Source organism: Sus scrofa, chromosome 4, assembly GCF_000003025.6.
Source record: "Sus scrofa isolate TJ Tabasco breed Duroc chromosome 4, Sscrofa11.1, whole genome shotgun sequence".
In the NCBI taxonomy this organism is placed as follows: Eukaryota; Metazoa; Chordata; class Mammalia; order Artiodactyla; family Suidae; genus Sus; species Sus scrofa.
This window is the reverse complement of record NC_010446.5, coordinates 88,053,240-88,075,928: the sequence shown is the minus strand read 5'-3', so window position 1 is coordinate 88,075,928 and position 22,689 is coordinate 88,053,240.

Here is a 22,689-nt window from a genome sequence, read left to right as displayed (position 1 = left end):
AGACAAAAGGGAAAAAAAGAAAGAAAGAGAGAGAGAGAGAGAGAGAGAGAGAGAGAGAGAGAGAGAGAGAGAGAGAAAGAAAGAAAGAAAGAAAGAAAGAAAGAAAGAAAGAAAGAAAGAAAGAAAGAAAGAAAGAAAAAAAATAATCAAATGTACCACATAGAAGTGCTGGAAGGAAGAATATTCATATGGGTGGCATTTAGTAAGCCCTCAGTATATGTTAGCTGCTATTTTAATTATTTTTAGCTGATTCTTTTTTGTTTGTTTTTGTTTTTCTCTTAACAATGTTGTATTTTTTGTTTTACTTTGATTTTCATTTGTTTTCTTTTTCAAATTTTATTTTACTTTTGTTAGGGGATAGTTGATTTACAGTGTTGCTAATTCTTAAAGAATGATTAAGAATTACCCTATGTAGGGAAAGGAGAAATAAGGTGTGAGAGGAAGAGCATTCCAGACAGATAGCATAGCAAGAGCCAGGAATATAGATGGGAGACCACAGCATAGGGAAAGATGTAAGCATTTGAATGTTGTTGTGGTATTAGCTGCAAGGCAGAGGGGAGTAGAAGTAAGACTGGAAAGACAAAACAAACATTGACAGGTCCTCATAAGTCTTGCCAAGAATCTTTGATTATGCAATATGTTATGGGATGCCCCAAAAGCAGATTAGAATGATGTTGATCACCAGCCTGATTTCAGTTGTGGATAATTAATAAAGGGGACATCCTGCAATAGAATGAAATATGTCCACTATGAAATAAGAACCCCAGAAGTTTCAGTGGAAACATGTCAGAAAAGGGAAGAAGAACTGGGTGACAAAAAAGAAAAACAAAGAATTTAAAGGAAGACCCACAGAATCTGCTCATGTGGCCTTTGCACCTGGGAGAGAAGGGCAGGTGAAGGAGCCTGGACAGACACATTCATCCCATTCCCTCCTGGCAGTGTCTAGCTAGTTCTCATTCTGCTCATCTGAACTGCAAACTCAGTGAAAGACAATTTCTTTCTTACTTGGTTATCAGTCCTACCTTCAACATAAGGTTCCAAAAATGTGCAGTGAAGAGGCTACTCACGAGACACAGAGGCACAGGACTCTTGGATAGATTTCAGGCAATTATCTGTCCCGTAACAGATAATTGCCATCCTCTACTTCCTTGAGCAGTAAGGTCCCACAGTTTTGCTTGGACAGAGGGCCATGGTAATAATGCAGATAGGTTCTCAAGAAGCCCTCTTATATCCCAGGCTGATTTGACTGCAAGAAAATCAGTCCCAATATTTTCATTGTATATTCTGAGTAGAAGACATCTAAGGATGACTACACCTGCAAAGAAATCTTAAATTCATTCAGAGTTTATTGTTGCTTTTAACAATTCTGATGTTATTATTTTAAAACTATTTTTTTCTGGGATAAAACGCATTGCAGATACAAAAAAAGTTGTAAGTTTCTAATGATACTTAAGGGAGAAAGAAAGAGTCAAAGAGAGAAAATAACTTTCCTCAAAAAAAATGAGAGGAGTTCCCATCGTGGCACAGCAGAGACGAATCCAACTAGTACCCATGAGGATGTAGATTTGATCCCTGGCCTCATTCAGTGGCTTGGAGATCTGGGATTGCCATGAGCTGCAGTGTAGATCACAGACACAGCTGGGATCCCGAGTTGCTGTGGCTGTGGCATAGGCTGGTAGCTGTACCTCCAATTCAACCCTAGCCTGGGAACTTCCATGTCCCATGGGTGCAGCCCTAAAGAAAAAAGGAGGACTGTAGAAGCTTTGTCAACAGTGCAATAATAAATAGTTTGTGTAATAACAAAATCCAGCACAAGGGTCTCATTAATACTCTGATGAAAATTAAACCAGCTACAGGTTCCTGCCATTGGGAGAACTTGGAATATAGACAAGAGATTTTGCAATACCAATGAGTTGTTTTCATTTTTTTAGTTGTGAAAATGGCACTGAGATTATGTAAGAAATGCATATATATTTTAAAACACATATGGAAATATATAGAATGATGGCATGATATTTAGGATTGTCTTTAAAATGGGGGTAAGAGAAGAATTTAACCACTAAAAAAAGTAGCTTAGGCGTTCCAGCTATGGCACAGTGGGTTAAGAATCTGACTGCAGTGGCTCTGGTTGCTGTGGTGGTGTGGGTTCGATCCCTGTTCCAGCGCAGTGGGTTAAGGATCCAGAGTTGCTGCAGCTGAGGCATAGGTCACAGCTGTGGCTCAAATTCAAACCCCAGCCCAGGAATTTCCATATGCCGTGGGTGCAGCCATTAAATAAATATATAAATAAATAGCCTAGCAATTAAATCAAAACCAGTTGTTAAAGCACATCGGGTTCTCTAAATTGGAATCTTCCTGTTTGTAAACTCTTTCTGACTTTAAGGACAGAATCTGAGGCATATTTCAGGGCCAATGAAGAAAAAGTAACAAGGGAGATGCTTAGCAAAAGCAATAACATGGAAACTAACTGCTGTTTGTCTTGCTGTTTGTGTTGCAAAACAGAACTTCCTCTCTCTTCCACCTTCCACTTATTTCCTTGAGATCTTCAGAACAAACTGGATCAGTCCTGCCAGCATGAGACCAGCTCAGCTTCTATATCTCCAAGTGACTGGATCAGGACCTCCTTCCTTGTAGCTTGACCTTCCAAGGGACAGAGGGTCCATATGGGCACTGCCCAGTAAGGCCTTTCATGGAACTTAGAGCCACCTGTCAGAGAGATTGGGAGAACTGGCAGAAAAAAGATTGAATAAGTCAAGAATACGAGAGAGAAAGACTGATTAGATCATGAAGGAGGGAAAGGAGGAGGAAAAGAGAAAAGTTGGGGGTACATAGAATCATGACATTGTGAATTTCAGAGTTAAAAGGAATCTGAAAGGCTTTACATTTTATCTCCACTGTTTTATAAATAAGAGAAGAGGTCTGGAGAAATCAACAGGCTTTCCCAAAACTATGAAGGAAGAGGCAGGATCTGGACTGCCATCTAGAGATCTTTGTACTGTACACCATGAGCCACCAGAACTGCAGTGATATTGAAACCCCAGCTGCAAAGTGGGAGAGCATTTCACAAAATAGGAAGTCATGAGAGTCAAGTTTTAGGGATAAGGAGAAAGAGGGGCTGCGCAGTGCAAGGCTGGGCCCTGACTTTCCCTGCTGTCTCCCTTCTAATCGTCTAGGGCCAATAGCACCCAGTGGGAACTCAACTACCGGGGCTAGGGAACATGATCCTAGCAGGAAGGAGAGTAAGCATTGCCCCCTTCCGGCTCCAGCCAAAGTACCACTGCTACATCCCACATTCTTTTGGCTCCCAGGTTGGAACAGCTATGACCAACTGGGAGACTTAGGGGAAAAGGAGGGTATCATGGCCAGTTTTTATTGATTGTGAATGGGACCTCAGGGAAGTTGGTAACCCTTCCCTTGAAGTTTTCTATAGAAGAGAAGATCACATCCATGACCTGGCTTCAGGATGGAATATCTATTATCTTCATACAGCCAAGTGAAGCACAAAGTCCACTAATACTGATAGTTGATTCAAAATGAAAGATCAGTTGAACGTCACCAAGTCCAACTCCTTGCAGCTCAACAACCTGACGGCGGCAGACCCAAGATCTTACGTCGCCCAGATAGCCACAACCTCTTTAGTGTTTACAGTTATGATCTGAGGATCTTCAGCAGGTAAGGACATAGGGGACCAGCTCCCTACTGGTCAGGGTGAACAAGGTCATCCTCTAAGCCAGGGGGTGGAGGCTAGATGACCCTTGGTAAAGATTGTCCCTTGGTCTCATTCACTCGGCCAGTTTAGAATCTCTCCTGGATGGATCTTTTTCTCGCCTTTTCTTATTCTTTTTTGTCCTTTTAGTTACTAGCAGATTCTGACTGGTGGTGGTGGTTGTGGCTGGTTGAAAAATACCACACACTTTGCTCCTTCCTTCATTCAGCCCTTTAGGGGCTGGGATTGGAAGAGTCAGAAATCGCGTCTCCAAAGGGGTGTGGATTCCTTAATATACTCTCTCCCTGAGTCATCCTGGAATGGCCTAATCAGAGCTGTTATTGCTATTTGTATCTTTTAAAACTATTGCTTCAAGCAGAACGATTGCCAAGGCCTCAGGTTCGAGTGGATTCCCTCCCCTGTGAGCACAACACCTGTAATATCACCTTGAGGTGTTCTGTGGAGGAAGGAGGAGAGAGCATCATATATGAGTGGACACCAATGGGACTAAGGGCTATTCTGTCCCAGGAAGGATCAGTCCTCAGGGACTCCTGGAACACTTGTGATCTGAATTGGACCTATACCTGCACAGCTATGAATCCTGTTGGCAATAGCACCCTCAGCCTCAACCTTTGGGAACTTTGTGCAGTTAACTTGCCCCTTCAACCCTTTGTATTTTGTCACTCTAGGAGATGTTAGCCCAGATGCAAGCACTGCAGTCACTGCAACCACTCCAGGGTCCCAGGTATCTGGTCCCAGCCTGTCTCAGAATGAATGAATGGATTATCCTGACATCTTTTTCGTGTGGTCATCCTGAGAACAAAGGGGACATGGATTTGTAGAATGCAGTGATAGAATATACATATTTGCTATTCACTATAGGGAGCTATGTTCCCAGAAAAAAAGCTCAAAAAACAAATTGCTCATATCTTATTATCCAAACTCACTATAAAGTTGCAAAACGTAACATTTGAGAAGTGCTAAAAATGACCATATGTTACGATCGTATCTATTAACTGTAAAATCCTTCCTGAATCAAGAAAGAACATTCTGCCAAACCATTCATATATATTCTACACACACTGCATCAATTTCTTCTTCTCTCTTTAACACCTTGCAGGCCAGCTTCTGTTTCTTTAATAACTGTATTTAATAATTATTTTATGCTGTATGTATACTCAGTCTGGTTCTAAATTTTGCTTGTTTTTTTTTTTTAGCTCTCCAAATCATTTGCTAAGAACCTCTAGTTTAAGAACCACTTCTCAAAGGTAAGAACTCTGTTGTATTACTTAAAAAAAAAAAAAAAACAAAAACTCCCTAGCCCATAATACAGGATATTACACAAAGCAGGTATTCAATAAAATTCACTAAATGCATAAGTGGAGTCTCACCCTCTTCCAGTACATTTTCTGAATTATATCACATGAATGATTTTACAACATATTTGAGGTACATGGCTTCAGCATCCTTGAATGACCTCAATTCCAATTCCAAAATACATACACCTTTGAAACCCAAACTCCTATCAAGATATAGAACTTTTGGAAGTTCCCAATGTGGCTCAGTGGTAATGAGCCTGACTAGTAACCATGAGAATGTGGGTTTGATCCCTGGCCTTGATCAGTGGGTTAAGGATCCAGTGTTGCCGTGAGCTGTGTGTAGGTCGCAGATGAGGCTCAGATCCTGCATTGCTATGGCTGTGTCCAATTTGACCCCTAGGCTGGGAAATTCCATGTGCTGCAGGTATGGCCCTAAAAAGAAAAAAAAAAAAGATATAGAACTTTACCGTCATCTCTAAGAGTTTACTTGTTAATTCCTACCCCCATGCACTCAAGAGAAAACCATTATTCTGATTTTTTTCACCATAGATTAGTTATGACTGTTCAATGATTTCCTTTAAATAGAATAAGGCAAGTGTGCATTTGTGAAAGGCTTCTTTCAATAAGTATAATCTTGCCAATATCTTTTTTAGGATATTTGCAATTATGTTCATGAGTGAGATGTAAATTTTCTTTCTTGAACTGTCCTTTTTCTGGTTTTAGTATAAATATTATTCCTTCTCTTCCCACTTGGTCTCTTCCTTTTGCCCAATGGCTAATACAATGACTTTTACATAGTTATTATGGAAAAATATATGAATAAATATGGCTATAATAAACTATTTCATAGTTGCTTTGATTGAGCAAGCTCAAAAGTCCTTATTAAACTGTATGGCTATTCAGACAAGGATGCCAATACCATGAAATTGAACACTGGGAAGTTAGTCTTGACCAGATCTCAATGGCAAACTTGTTAATTATAATAAAATTATAATTATAATTTTAGTAATAATAAGCAAGCCATTATTATTATTTAATAAGCAGCTTACACTACTAGTTTTAACCCAATATTCATCCATTGTTAACATATTTTTTTTTTCTTTTAAGGGCTGCACCTGTGACATATGGAAGTTACCAGGCTAGGGGTCAGATTGGAGCTGCAGCTGCTAGCCTACACCACAGCATAGCAACACCAGATCCAAGCTGTGTCTGCAACCTACACTGAAGCTTGCAGCAACGCTGGATCCTTTAACCCACTGAGCAAAGCCAGGGATCTAATCCTCATCCTCGTGGATACTAGCCAGGTTCTTAACCCACTGACCACAATGGGAACTCCCCATTATTAACATCTTTAAAGCAGTGACCACTATGAAGTGCACTTTAACATTGTAACCAGGACAAAACAGGTATACATATTCAGATCAAGGATATCTCCCTCACAAAAAAGAGAAAAAAGTCTTTAACCATGTGTATTGATGGGTGTTAACTGGACATTGTGGTGATCATTTCACAATATATACAAATGTTGAATCATGGTGTTGTACATCTGAAATTAATATAATATGTCAGTTTTACCTTAAAAAAGAAAAAGCTCCCATATTGTCCCACCCCTGCTGGTAACTCCTGAGACTGTAAACCATTACACATAGAAAATGTCAGGCAGAAGTCACAAGTGGATTCTTTGGCAGTCAATACCCTTATTCTACAAACCTCATGCAAATATTTATTTGATGTCTTACCCCTTCCTGACATTTAAGTTAATTCGGGTTGCTGTAATAAAATACCATAAACTTGATGGCTTATAAACAACAGAAATTTAATTTTCACAGTTCTGGAGGCTAGAATTCTGAAATCAGTGGGCCAGCATGGTCAGGTTCTGGTGAGAGCCCTCTTTTGAGTTGTAGACTACCAATTTCTTGTCCCATCCTCACATGCTGGAGAGCACATGGGAAGCAAGCTCTCGTGACTCTGCTAAGGGCACTAATTTCATGCATGAGGTCTCCATCCTAATTACTTCCTAAAGGCCCTGCCTCTTAATACCATCATAGGGGTTGGGGTTTCAGTGCATGGATTTGGGGAGAATACAAACATTCAGTCCATAACAGCATCCATTACTTCCCTGTCTGCCCAAAGGAAAGCAGGTGGTGCATATATTGCAGACAGGCTCACAAATATTTCTTGAGTGCCAACTATTACCAGCTATAAGAAACATTTTGGAGTTTCCATTATGTCTCAGCAGGTTAAGAACTCAGTGCAGTCTCCATGGGAATGCAGGTTTGATCCCTGGCCTCGCTCACTGGGTTAAGGATCTGGCATTGCCGTAAACTGTGGCATAGGTCACAGATGTGGCTTGGATCTGGCATTGCTGTGGCTGTGGTGTAAGCCTGCAGATGCAGCTCCAATTTGACCCCTAGTCTGGGAATATCCATATGCCACAGGTGCAGCAACTGTTAGAGAAAGAAAGAAAGGGAGGGAGGGAGGAAGGAAAAAAGGAAGGAAGGAAGGAAGGAGGAAAGAAAGAATGAAGGAAGGAAAGACAGACAGGAAGAAAGAAAGAAAGAAAGAAAGAAAGAAAGAAAGAAAGAAAGAAAGAAAGAAAGAAAGAAAGAAAGAAAGAAAGAAAAAGAAAGAAACATTTCCTTCCCTGGCAATTCATGAAGGCATCGATATAAAAAGCAACATAGGATGAATAGCAGTAGAATAATATCAGCAAAAGATTAAAGAAGGGAGACACTGGCAGGAGAACATCATCAAAGACAGAAACTCTTGGTGGAGGGGAACTTGGAGCTGAGATTTTAGAAAGTATTTAAGTTTTGTGGTACACACAAGATTACAAGGAACACACAGATTACAGAGTGCTGTCATACACAGACCTGTGAGGTAGGTCTCATTATTGTACTAGTGGCTTCCACCTTGCTACCTAATTCACAGACTGAAAAAATGGAATGAACTAGATTCTGTCCTGGGTGTTAGGAATGGAAGAAGATAAGTGACTGCCAAATGAACTGAGTGTGAAAATATCTTCTTGATCTGGATACCAATTACCTGGGTATGTTTACTTTGTGAAAATTCATTCAGCTATATACCCATATTTCTTGGACATATTTCTACACATGTTACATTTTAATTTATAATTTTACTTTTTAAATACTTCATTCAATTTGCCTATTAGAAAATCATCTTTACATCCCTTGAAGAGTTAAAGAGGTTGGTAATTCACATTTTGAAATAAATTGATTTATCATTAGTGTTAACGAGGAGTTCCTGTTGTGGCTCAGTGGGTTAAGAACCTTACATTGTGTCCATGAGGATACAGGTTTGATCCCAGGCCTTGCTTAGTGGGTTAAGGATCCAGCATTGCCACAAGCTGTGATATAGGTCACAGATGCTGCTCAGATCTGGTGTTTCTGTGGCAATGGCATAGGCTGGCAGCTGCAGCTCTGATTTGACCCCTAGCCCAGGATCTTCCATATGCTGCAGATGAGGCTGAAAAAAGAAAAAAAAAAAGAGTATCATTATTGTAACCAGAGCCTATTGTAAGCTAGCTGTGTAAACTTGGGCAAGTTACTTAAGTTTCTTAATGCCTCAGTTTCCTCATCTGTAAAATGGAGACAATAACATCATCTATCTTAAGGTGTGGCTCTGAAGATTACATTAGTCAATACATATGAAGTGTGTGGATCAGTGCCTGTCACATATATGTATTTTAAAGAAAGAAAAATAAAAAGCAGATGTTTTTGGCTTTACTTCCCTCTTGTAGTCACAAAAATCTAAATCAGAGTTTACAACCAGGTTCTATGGAACCCTAAAATGTGAGTTCAGCAAGGAATTGTGATTGAAAACAAACCTCATCATTTTGGTATGATGTGTGCTACCCAATGCTTATGCTTATGGTGAGGGTTGACAGCCGTGACAGCAATTTCATTAAGATGTCTTTGGTTGGTGCACAGTAGGACCATTTTCATTTAACTGGCTCATTCTCAGTTTTCAGTGTAATGGTTTGTGAGTGCTGTATTGCAAGGAAAGGAGGACTATAGGCTGATAATAGCCTCTCCTTCCCAACCTCCCTTTATAAGCCAGCAGCCACCAGCTGCCTTAACAGGGGTGAACAAACTTTACCACTATAATAGAAAATCAGAGGGAAATTTTTGTTCCGAAAAAGGAACTTTGCCACAACTTGTTTGATCCCTGCGGCTTTGCTATTGTTGTAAACATTGCAAAACATGGAGAAATTGAATTGTAAAACTTTCATGTTCCTTGCAATTTTCTCATTTATTTTTATACCCTTCCATATTATAGTATATCAACAATTATGTTTTACCAATGTGGCTGGTGATCACATGTGGCAATTTCTGAAGATGAGTCTTAAGCTGAAAGAGGAAGAGTTTAGACCCAGGCCTGTGAAAAGTTCTGCTAGTGTCAGTGATAAAACTTACGGTCATTTGAATCATTTCACAGAATCATTGTAGTCATCTGTTTTTTTTTTTTTGGGGGGGGGGTTATGCCACAGCCACAGTAACACAGGATCTGAGCTGCATCTGCCAACTATACCACAGCTCTCAGCTACACTGGATCCTTAACCCACTGAGTGAGGTCAGGGATTGAACCGATATCCTCAGAGATACTCGTTGGATTCATTTCCGCTGTGCCACAATGGGAACTCCTCATTGTAGTCATTTGAATCATTCACGTGTGCTATAAAGGACATAAAAGTAATCAGTAAAGGCTGATGATCAAAGGGTTTTACATGGGCTGGTAATCCTAGTCCATTTTGGTAGGCTGATAATGACTCCTAAAGATATTTCTAGTTTCTGTTCTTCAGCACTTGTGAATGTTATTTTATTTGGAAAAAGGTATGACTGAGGATTTTGAGATGGGGAGATTATCTTATTATATGGTGGTCCCTAAATGCTGTCATGTGTTCTTAAAAGAGGGAGATAAGAAGGAGAGTTGACAAAGAAAAGAAAGTGATGTGAAGACAGAGGAGAGAGGGGGATATTTTGGTGGCCATTATTCAGCCTACCACATGTAACACGAGAAATTAAAAGGTTCCGTTGTCCCAGAAGACTGCCTTCTTCAAAGAGAGGTGCCGTGGAAAAACTCTTGCAGATAATGCTACAAAAATGCTTAACTTTATTAAACAGAGACTTGTTCACTCAACAATGTTTAAAAATAAACTCAAAATGGCTGAAAGACTTAAATATACGACAGGACACCATCGAACTCCTAGAAGAAAACATAGGCAAAACACTCTCTGACATCAACATCATGAATATTTTCTCAGGTCAGTCTCCCAAAGCAATAGAAATAAGAGCAAAAATAAACCCATGGGACCTAATCAAACTGAAAAGCTTTTGCACAGCAAAGGAAACCAAAAAGAAAACAAAAAGACAACTTACAGAATGGGAGAAGATAGTTTCAAATGATGCAACCAACAAGGGCTTAATCTCTAGAATATATAAACAACTTATACAACCTAACAGCAAAAAAGCCAGTCAATCAATGGAAAAATGGGCAAAAGACCTGAATAGACATTTCTCCAAAGAAGATATACAGGTGGCCAGCAAACACATGAAAAAATGCTCAACATCGCTGATTGTAAGAGAAATGCAAATCAAAGTTACCATGAGACATCACCTCACACCAGTCAGAATGGCCATCATTAATAAATCCACAAATAACAAGTGCTGGAGGGGCTGTGGAGAAAAGGGAACCCTCCTGCACTGTTGGTGGGAATGTAAACTGGTACAGCCACTATGGAGAACAGTTTGGAGATACCTTAGAAATCTATACATAGAACTTCCATATGACCCTGCAACCCCACTCTTGGGCATATATACAGACAAAACTCTACTTAAAAGAGACACATGCACCCGCATGTTCATTGCAGCACTATTCACAATAGCCAGGACATGGAAACAACCCAAATGTCCATCGACAGATGGTTGGATTAGGAAGAGGTGGTATATATACACAATGGAATACTACTCAGCCATAAAAAGAATGACATAATGCCATCTGCAGCAACATGGATGGAACTAGAGAATCTCATACTGAGTGAAATGAGCCAGAAAGACAAAGATAAATACCATATGATATCACTTATAACTGGAATCTAATATCCAGCACAAATGAACATCTCCTCAGAAAAGAAAATCATGGACTTGGAGAAAAGACTTGTGGCTGCCTGATGGGAGGGGGAGGGAGTGGGAGGGATCGGGAGCTTGGGGTTATCAGACACAACTTAGAATAGATTTACAAGGAGATCCTGCTGAATAGCATTGAGAACTTTGTCTAGATACTCATGTTGCAACAGATCAAAGGGTGGGGAAAAAAATGTAATTGTAATATATACATGTAAGGATAACTTGATCCCCTTGCTGTACAGTGGGAAAATAAAAAAAATAAAAAAATAAAAAATAATAAAAAAATAAATTAAAAAAAAAACCTATGTAAAAACACAAAGACAGAAGTCTCCTACTGCACACAGATATCTGGGGGCTGGCAGAGAAAGACTTCTCAACGGGGGGTGGGGGGCGGTTTTCAGCTGAAAGGTGAATTGCAAGACCCCTTCCAAGGAAATAGGAGGCCAGACTTCGCTGAGTGTTTTGAAGATGAAGAATGGCTGCAGAAACTGGCCTTCTTAGCAGACATTTTTGATCCTATGAACCAGCTGAATAAGTCTCTGTAAGGCTCTGAAAAAAATGTATGGACTTAAGTGACAAGATCCTTATATTTAAAAGGAAACTGAGTTTTTGGAAAAATTGTGTTGTAAAAGGAAATTTCAAGCTGTTTTCACTGCTTCTTGGGATTAGAAGAAACCAGTGAATTTCAAGTCTTAAAAAATAACTTGGATGTACTAGAAAACAAAACTGAACTTTTTTTATCTTTCTTCCTATCCAAAGGGATGACTAGATAAGGATTTTTTTTTTTCCTGAATCTTATGTTCTCAGCTTTGAGAGAGGAGAAAGAACTCTGTGAGCCACAGTCTGATCACACACAAAAGATGAGATGCACTGTCTTGCCCCTAGACAAGTTCTGGATTTGGGTAAAATAAGGATATCCTGCTACTCATAGAAAAGAAGTAAACATTTTGCTGTAGCATTCAACCACTTATGTGAGTGAGAATATTTTTTTTTTTTTGGTATAACAAGCATCAAGAGCAGGGATGAGAATAATCTTATTTCATTTTAAAGTGAAATCCATGCATGCTTATCTCGTTTAACTCAGAATTAGTTATTTGTGCAGCAAAAGAAATCTAGCTCAGATGACACATTAAAGAAATAAATTTTATTCTGCATCTGTAGTTTCAAAAATAACACTTTCATACCAAAAAATAATATATATAATAATTCTGTAACCACTGCATTGGCATTTAAGCCAGATGATGGCACTCAGTGAGACAACATTTTTGTCTTGAATAAATTTGTACCTTAAGCTATATTTTCATTCATATTGTTTGGCTTATATTTGAATAGCTTAACTATCCAATAAGTGCTAATAAAATATCATTAACATTAATTAAAATAAATGTATACCCTTTATTTAAATTAACCAAGTCTACCTTTAGGAAAATTATGTTTCAATTTTGCCTAAGTCAGAAAAAATTCATTATCTTCCTTATGAATTTTTAAAAATTGTGAATTTTTAAAAATTATGAAAAAAAGATTTATTTCAAGAAAGTTAAACTAAGCTTTACTATTTCCTTTAAGAAAGTTTGACCAAAAAATAATTTTTAGTTTTAAATAGGTGGAAAACTATTTTCCCCATGAAATATTCCACATAGTATACCTCATTAGCATCTCACAGAGTAGAAATTTATTATAAGATTTTTAGGCCTAGCTGGACAAGGTAAAAAAGTCAAGGGCATTTAAACAAAGGAAAAATTTTGGAAATGTAGTAATGTTTTCTCTATCTATACTAACTTGCATTAGAGTTGTAATCTTTTTTTTTTTCTCTTTTTTTTTTTGCTTTTAAGGGCTGCACCCTCAGCATATGGAGGTTCCCAGGCTAGGGGTTGAATCAGAACTGTAGCTGCTGGCCTACACCACAGTCATAGCAACACAGGATCTCAGCCACATATGCGACCTATACCACAGCTCACTGCAATGCTAGATCCTTAACCCACTGAGCAAGGCTAGGGATGGAGCCTGAGTCTCCTTGGATGCTAGTCAGATTCGTTAACCACTGGGCCATGATGGGAACTCCAGAGTTGTGATCTTTTGTGGGGAAGGAGAATCATACGAAAGGTATACTAGTAATTGGGCCAGAATAAGTAGATCTGTAGAAAACCATCATTCTCTATTAAAAATAGCATAGAGCATTTTTATCTACCCCTTCCTAATGACATATGCAAGAGATTTAATAATTTCTATGTAGGGCTTCCTTGAGACCTGAAAATTATTTCTGGGATTTCTCCAGGGTAAGGAAATTGAGAAGGTCCAGTCTCAACAGTCATTTGGCCTCCTCCCCCTTATCTTGTGTGTCATTCAAGATCTAGTTAGGGGTCAGACACCGCACTAGTAATTTGAGCAGAGAAAATTTAATTTTAAAATTATTACATAGTTAAAGGCAGTTAACTAAAAGAGGTAAAAGAGGACTCTAAGGAACACAGTAAGAACTATAGGAAGCAGCTACCACCTCCAGGGTTCAGGGAAAGAATGTCCAAGGAGGAAATGAAGACTTTGGAAAAGGGTACCCACCGCACCAGGCTGAGATTTCGATCCTGTTGGAGAGAGTGTGGCTATAGCCACAGCTTAGCCCATGGAGCAACAGACAGACTCACAGGAGAGTGCCTTTTGTTAGGCTTCCCTCATGTTCCTTGCGGCCACAGTGGAGGAGGAAAATACAGCCCTCTAGAAAGCAGAGAGAGAAGCCCTATTCTCTGGCAGGATCCCTCCAATTCCCTCTGTTATTAACAGAGACAGCTAGCAATGAAAAGTGTCTATGCACTCCAGTGTCCCAAAGCAGGCCAGAGACAGATGGATTTGAATCAGAGGCAGTAACTCGATAACTGGCACATCTCACTGTATCTTCATATAATTTGCTAACCAAGATGTTGTCTCCCAAGTGTACTACTTAGTAATCCTATTTCTGTTAACATAGCATGGAGAATATTTCCACGTATATATAATCACATAATTATATCTTACATAAACTTTCTAACTGAACAAATAGAATGCACTTATTCCTTAATTGAATGCCTCTCCCATCTTTCTAGTATATTTCTATTCTGATCAGTGATAACCACCAGTTATTAAGTAGTTTGGACTTTTTACAGGTAGTTTAAGTTGTGGGCTTTATGGAAGTGTCATTTTCAAGCTTTTTAAAGCCATGAGATTTTGCAAATGATGCCGCTACAAAAGCTTAAAATTTTCACCTTCATCTTTCCTCTAAAGTATTAAGATGATACTTTTAATACCTGATGACTTGAGACTTTTGTGTGTGTGTGAAATAAAAGAGTTAGGGAGCATTGCCTTCCTGTTAGTCTACATTGAGTACTAGTGCTCTACGATGCACTGCTATTCAATTGTTTCACCGAAGGATTTCTTATGAAGCCCTACCTTAACTTAACTTAGAACTCACTTGACTCTCCTTTTTATATTATATTTGCTTCACTGGACTTTTTTCCCATGCCCCCCCTTTTTTTTGCCTTTTCTAGGGCCACACCCACAGCATATGGAAGTTTCCAGGCTAGGGGTCTAATTGGAACTGTAGCTGCCAGCCTATACCACAGCCATAGCAACGCTAGATCCAAGCCGTGTCTGTGACCCACACCACAAATCATGGCAACTCTGGATCCTTAATCCACTGAGCGAGGCCAGGGATCCAACCCACAAGCTCATGGCTCCTAGTCGGATTCATTTCCACTGCACCATGACAGGAACTCCTTATGCCCTTTTTGATATCCATTATCTTTTGCCTAATTTACATGTAGTTATATTATACCATTAGTTTCCAGTACCATATGTGTAACATAAACATATATAGAAAGTATATTCCTTTAAGCTTGCAAAATTCTTTTTTTTTTTAATTTCCACTGTACATTTTTTTTAATTTGCAAAATTCTTTATAAAGAAGACTAATAGAGAAAATCTTTATGGTCTATAAAAAAGAATAAAATTTACATTCAAAAATCATATGTTTATGAATTTGAGTTCTTTTGAAATAAATGCAAACATTTTTTGAAGTTGCCTAATTTAATAGTGCATGTTTCATAATCAGCAGGTTTTTCCGTTGTTGTTGTTTTTTTTTTTAATTCACTAAAATCGGTTGTCAATGAGTTTCAGCTAAAGGCTTGGTATTAGCAATAACCAGAAGTCTACAAAAAAAAAAAAACTTTGTTTTTGGTAAAGGTGTAGAAGGCAGCTGTTGCAACCAGGTAGCAACTAATGAAGATTTCATATCTTAGAAGAAAAATTTTGGAGAATGTTCTCTACAAGTTAAAATCATCCTAGTGGCATTAAAGACATGATAATTTTAAGAGTAATATTCTAAGTTCATGATCACTTGAGAGGAGGGAATCAAGTCTACCCATTCAATGAAACAGACTGGCTAAGTTTCAAGGAAAACAACTCAGGATGGGGCTCAAAGATAGAAGAGGTTTTCCCACTGCACCAGTTTAGTTAGTTTCCTGCCTTCTACAACTGCTGCTCTGGCTCTCATCCATATTCACTGGGTCTTGCAGAGCAGCTCCTGGTAAATGCTTATCACCATTCTAGAAAATAGAACATATGAGGTCATAGCACCATCTGTAGGTCCCAACCAGGAAGGAAGCTATAGAATTTTTAGTCTGATTCTCTCAGACATTTGGGGTAGGGGGGTCAACATGGAAAATACTTCAAACTCCAGAGAGGAATAACTAACAGCTATTGAACATTTGTTGTGTGTCAGTTATGCTAACCTCTAACCACTTTAAAAGTAATATTTCTTTTAGTCCCCATAGTAACTCAATGACGTTTTACAGTTAAAGAGCTGGAGGTTTAGTCAGGAGCAGCCACTTGACCAAGATGACACACATGATGGCAAAGTGGTGAATCCGGGGTTAGAAGTCAGGCAGTACAACTCCAGAGACTATGCTTTCAATCACTACCTGGGATGTCATATTAAAGCATCTACAAAGAAATAGTATTACCTGACTATCAATTCTGCTGAAGCCTGCTAAATGTTTGCAGAGCAGAGACTTCAGTTGATGAATACTGAATATATTAGAAATGCTTTCTTCTTGAGAAGTTTCATTTGCAATTTATGGATTTTTCTCCTTAAGAATTTGCTAGCCCCATCCTCTCCCCAACCCTACATACTCCAATTAGAAAAGCTTAATGCCTTTACATCTCTGACTCCTTAATGTAGTCTCTGTTAATACACTGTGTGAAGGGGTGAGGATCAGACTGGAATTGCCCTGCTCCCATGTGGAGAGAGGGTTGAATGCTTTAGTAGGAGAGGTGCAAGCTCCACTTTGGGGGAAAGGAAAGAGTTCTCCTTGCCCTTCACTTATTACATCGAAGGATTGTTGTTATTCCTCATTAGGATCTGGATAAGGGTAAGTAGAATATAAATCTATCCTTTTTCCACTGGACACTAATTTCTTTATCAAAACTCATCAATATGTCCTGTATTATTACATAGATCCAGCATAACTAAAAAACCCAAAGAACAAAAAGCCCAAAAACCTCCAATCGCTAACTCTCATTCTGTATCCATCAATCTCCAAAAGAACAAGTATGACATAAAAATCTATTAAAAGTTATAGCATTAAAAATATGTAGTATCCATATTGTACTGGGACATTGTAATTTAGCAAAGATTAGTAGCTTACTATTACACATTAACTCATGAAACAAAAACGGTTTAATGGAAGTTGCTCAAGTTGTAAGAACCATAACAAGTCAAAAGTAAACTCTTAATATTTCAGAGGAAAGAGGAAAAGCTTGAAATAATAATAACAATGCAGCTCTTAGTGCAAATTAGCAATTAAGTTAGTTTGTGATACCAAGTAAAATAGTGACAAGCAATGATTTATATCTCTCTTGTGATTTTCATGATTGAATAAAAACACAATGCTTTTGAATCTAGAGACAATTTTTAATTGTAAATAACTGTTCATGCAATATCTGGATTATCTAGACCCTTTATCTCCCTTGGTCTTTTTGCTGTTTGTTAACACTCCTACCAGAAGGTGGAGAACAGAGAAGAGAAGCTGAGAAGTTCTCATCAAACAGCACAGTCTGCCAAGGTAACTTTTGTATGAGTTAGCTGGGTGCTAGGAGAGAAGAGAGGAAAGGAAGATAGTGAAATGAAAGGCCTGAAAGAGTGTTGAGAGAGAACCGTAGGAGGATAAGACTGGAGCAGGGAGACCACTTAGGAGGTTATTTCAACAATCTAGGCAAGAGGAGATGGACGCTGAGGCCAAGCTGATAGACAGGAGATGGTTAAAAACAAGTGTTGGAGCCTGAGCATATTTTGAAGATGGAAGAAAGAATCGAGGATGACTGCAGGGCTGGGGGCTGAGCATCTAGGATAGAATTTCCATTAACTAAGCTGGAGAAATGCAGTGGATAAAGCAATTAAGGAGAAAGTTTGGCAGTGTAGTTTTTTTATATATACATATACATATAAAGTTTGTGATACTAATAAAATGTGGATTTGGCATTGTCCCAAGTTTCCAGGACAAACAGTTGCTGGGGACAGTTAAAAAGAGTGACACTGTGGCACATCCCCATCCCCTTACCTAGCCCTTTCCCCAGTACTGCATCCAGTGCAGAACTGCTTACTAAATATTATCTAAAAGCCCGTTTCAAATCAAGCTTCAAGATATAGATACTCTGCTCTCCATATTCATAGTTTCACATCCATGACTTTCGTATCTCTCTGGGGGTGGTTGAATCTGTAGACACGGAACCCACCCACACCCGAGGCCTGCTGGGCTAGCCATTTTGTGTAAGGTACTTGAGCATCTGAGAATTTCGGTGTCTACAGGGACCCTGGAACCAATTCCCGCCCCCTACCAGCCACCCTCCCACTGCTGCTGTATATCATTCCACTTAACATACCCTCCTTTTCAACGCACTTCTCACTTAAGTTATTTTCTCTTCCAATTTCCACTTCTTTCCCCCCCCCTCTTGGGAAGATGTCACACCACCTCAATAGGAAAGCTTGGGATCATCAGCGTTTTTTACTTCATCAGATCACTTTTCCCACAGTCATTATCTCAACTTTCTGCAATCTCAAAAATGAGCTTGTTCTTGTGCTCTAAGCATAGTTCCTCACCTGTGCTTTTCCCCTGCTCTTTAATCTTGTCTCCCTCACCAGACTCTGAGTTCCTTGCCCAGAAAATTATAGTAGTTCTTCATAAATACGTACTAAAGTAAGGAATAAATGACTCAATGATTTCAAGCCCCAGGCTTTTCCACCTTTTCTGGATTTGGGCCCCACAGTCCTCTCTGTGGAATATTCCATCTCTCTTGGCTTAGAGGCCAAGACTAGACTGATTTTCATTAATGCTTGAGTAATAAGTGTTTCTACTCTTCAGACCCATCTCTATTAATAAGCACCCACTTTTCATACAAGAGTTGGTTGGAGACTTACATGATCTTCTATTTGTGGCTTCTCCACTTCTGCTGCCTTAATCTCTATAGGAAAATAATTATAATACCATGTTTCATAGCTTTCAAACTCTTTTCAAGTATATTACCTTGTTTTATCCTGACAGGAATAAAGGTTAGAAAAGGTATGCCTAATCACAGACATATCTGAGTTGCTGTCTCTTTTATATCCCTTCAGGTTACCCTTTTGGGCTTTGATCCCAAAACAGTTTGAAGAAAAAAGTTTCTCTGTTAAGTTTTGCCATGCCTCCTTTGGGAATATCACTGCAGAGGGTAACATAGGGTTGTTGATAGAGAACAAAATTTTTGTATGATTTCTATAAAGAGCTCTTATTTATCAAAGAGCCCTCATGATGTAACACAATAAACACTCTATAAAGTTAGTTTCCATATTTTCTCAGAATGATCTCTCCCTTTTGATCACAGTTAGGTCTTTTTCTCCCCCAAGTCCCTCTACCTCTCCTTGGCCTCTGAGTTTGCAGCTCCAGCATCAATGAACCTGCCTGACTCTCTTGCGCCGTTTGGACAAGGACAGTGATCCTGGGATTAGACCCAGTTGCTGAATCAGCTGTTCCTCTCAGCCACCTGTTTTGTAACCTGGAGGAAAAAAACCTTCCTGCCTTTGTTTCACACTGCATTTGGGAGACAAGTCCTGCAGTGCTCTGAGACACAGCTCGAAGGCCTCAGAGACTGTAATTTCTCCATTATAACAACAGAGGGAACCAGTGCATCCCCTAAACTCAAGTTCCTCCCAGATCTCTTGAGTTACCAGTAGCCTCCAGTTTATTAAGACGTCAAATTTGAACATTTGGAGGTGACAGAATTCCCTGTCATAATTGGCTCATACTGATTTTTCCAAAAATTGTATGCAAGATGCAATCTGCCCCATGTTATCCTCCCCCATCTGAAGGACAGTAAATTTGGACAGGGAAAGAAGTGTGATTCAGTTACTACAAGGGGATACTCAGTTACTACAAGGGGATAGAATACCTGAAGGAAATATATGGGAATAGGTCAAGAAACATGATTAGTCATCAGTAGTATCTTTGCAGTCCACTGAGGAAGAGGCATTATGAGAAGGTTCTATGTTGTTCTGGTAGGCTCTCCAAGTCCAAGCATAGAATTATAGAAATAAGCAAAAGGAGCAAATCTTACTGAGACCCCATTGTATGTCAGGTACTTCATCAGATAATCTACATTTGTTGTTTTGTTTAATTGTACAAAACAGATATTTCATCCCAACTTAAAATTAGCCAAAGAAACTTGGTCAAGGGAGTTTGGTTAGTTTACTTAGGGTCACATAGATGTTAAGTGGTAGATTGAAGCCAGGGCTTGGTCTCTAGACCCACAAAGCAATAGTCAATGGTCCTGGCTCAGCCTCCTTCTAAAGTTGCTTTTGACATTGAAGGGGATGTGAGAATTGAAAAGATGGGAAATGACCTGACAGAACACTGATTGGTCCACCTACCTGAAAGTGTAGAACAAGGGAATGAGAACAAAGTCTCTTGAAATATATACTTACAACCAGGAAGAAATAGATTCTATTATAGGAATTCTCAGGTGGCCAAAGTTTATGATATCATTGTGCCATAATCAATTTAAGCTATTATAACAAATTACCACGGACTGGGTGGCTTAAACAATAATTTATTTCTCATAATTCTTGGGGCTGGAAGTCTGAGATCAGGGTGCCAGCATAGTTGGGTTCCTTGTGAAGGCCCCTTTAGTTTACAGACTGCCAACTTCTTGTATCCTCACATGGCGGAGAGCAGAAATAAAAAGTAAGCTCTCTTGTGTCTCTTCTTATAAGGACACTAATACCATCATGAGGGTGGAACCCTCATGATGCAATTACCTCCCAGAGTTCCCATCTCCAAATACTATCACATTAATGATTGGGGTTTAAACATATGAATCTGGGGGCACACAAACATTCAATCCATAGCACATGGCAAAGAGATATTGTTCAGAAGAGGAGAAAGAATGGTAGAGAGGGGTAGTTGATTCCTTCTTACAGTTAGAGACTGGAATTCCAAGTGAGCCTCTGGTATTTCCAGGCATGTACCAGTCCCAGAGAAAGAAGAGGACCTAGTCAGAAATACAATAGGAGTGAGGAAAGTAAAGGGGAAAAGGAAATCTACAAGGTAATCTTGCAAGAAAATTTACAGAAGAGAAAAATGAAATATCTAAAAACTGTCTCAAAATGTCACTTATTACTTATAAAATTAAAAAGAAAAAAATTAATCATAATGCCTTGTACTGACATGGGTACGGTAAGTGATGTGCTCTGCTAATTAGAGCATAACTATATACAACTTGTCTCTAAGGCAATTTTATAATAATGTTAAATTTTACAGACATGAATTACATATTTATTCCTTTCTAGTTTATAGTGTTTTACTGCTACATGATAAATTACTCCAAAACTTAGCAACTTAATACTAAACATTCGTTGTCACACATAATTTCTGTAGGATTCAATTCAGAAGTGGCTTAGAGAGGTGATTCTAGCTTAGGGTTCTTTCAAGAGTGTGCAGTCAAGATTTCAGCTAGACCTGCAGTCATTCTGCAGGGACTGGAAAGTCTTTGACGGGGACTGGAAAACCTTCTTCCAAGATGCCTCACTCATATGACTGTTGGCGAGGGGCCTCAGTTCCTTACCATGGCCATAGCGGTCTTGAGGGGCTTCATGTTAAGGCAGCTAGTTTCCCCAAAAACAAGTGATCAAAGAGATAACAAGATAGAAGCTTCAACATCTTTTATGACCTAGAAAGTCACACGCCATTATTTACACACTATCCTATTGCTTACACAGATCAACCCTATTCAATGTGAGAGGAGATGATAACAGAAAGTGAATATTAGGAGACTAGGAACATTGGGGGCCAGTTTGAAGACTAGCTACCACAGAGTCATTACTTTCATTTTTGAAGGGGTTGGAAAAACATAATTAAAATCTACTGCAGAATATTTTCAGACCGATAACTTCTGATTCTAGCATTTGGGGAAAAAGTTTAAATGCAACCAAGACATGGATTATAACAATGGATACTTTTCACAAAGGAGAACCTAATCAACTTCTAGAAATTCAGCATTTGCTATCTCTGATTATAATACATTCAATTTCAACAAAATAGACTGAAATGAAATGCTTCTTTTTACTCACACTTTTCTAATGGGTGAATTGCTAAGAGTTCCTCTACAGAGTTCTAGCAATTTACCTGCGCCTCCTTTTTACCTTGACCCTTGGATTATAATTATATACACATCTAATTCATTCTACCAACTCAAAATTTTTGAAATCATGGTTAATTTCTATTTCGAATCTCCTCTCTATTCATGACCTAAGTTCCCTTCCACACCTCAGCTTCTCCACTTTGCCTTCCCCTTTATATAAGCAAATAAATGTCTGTGTTCACTGCCTTAGGGGAGCTTGTGAGTTTTGTTTTTTGTATCACAAAAGCCCAAGTTCTCAAGAGATTAGTTGAGACTTCAGCTATAGAAGAAAATGATTGTTAGAAATGGCAGAGAGTGCAGAGAACTTTTCCTAATCCAGACCCTGAAAGGGTCATACAGACAGAAATAAGGCATATTTCAGTGGCAACCTGGCAAGACAATAACCAATGATACTGAAAAGCAGAGCTCAACCCCTCAATCCCCACATAAACCACCTCATTTACCTGGAAACTTGGACAAAACCTGAGGAAAAGGTGATGGAGGCAAATGGTCATACTAATTTTGTGCCACCCCATCTGAATGGAGCTTGAAAAAGTTGAACACAGAATAATAAGGAAGAATACATTTATTACACATCCTCGTTTGTGGACCGAGATTCCGATTTTTTACACTTGTTAATAAAAAATTGTCAAATGAGTAAAAAAAATCGAATGAATAAATGAAAAACAAACGTTTGTAAAAGATCCACGTTTGCCCAGGGAGGCTGCTTTTTGACTAGGCAGCCAAAGGCAAAGGAAACTAAGAGAAGCACAGAAGCCTGGGCATCCGGAATTATAACCACTAGGGAACAGAGCGAGGAGGTGGTGGTAAATCCATTCCTTTA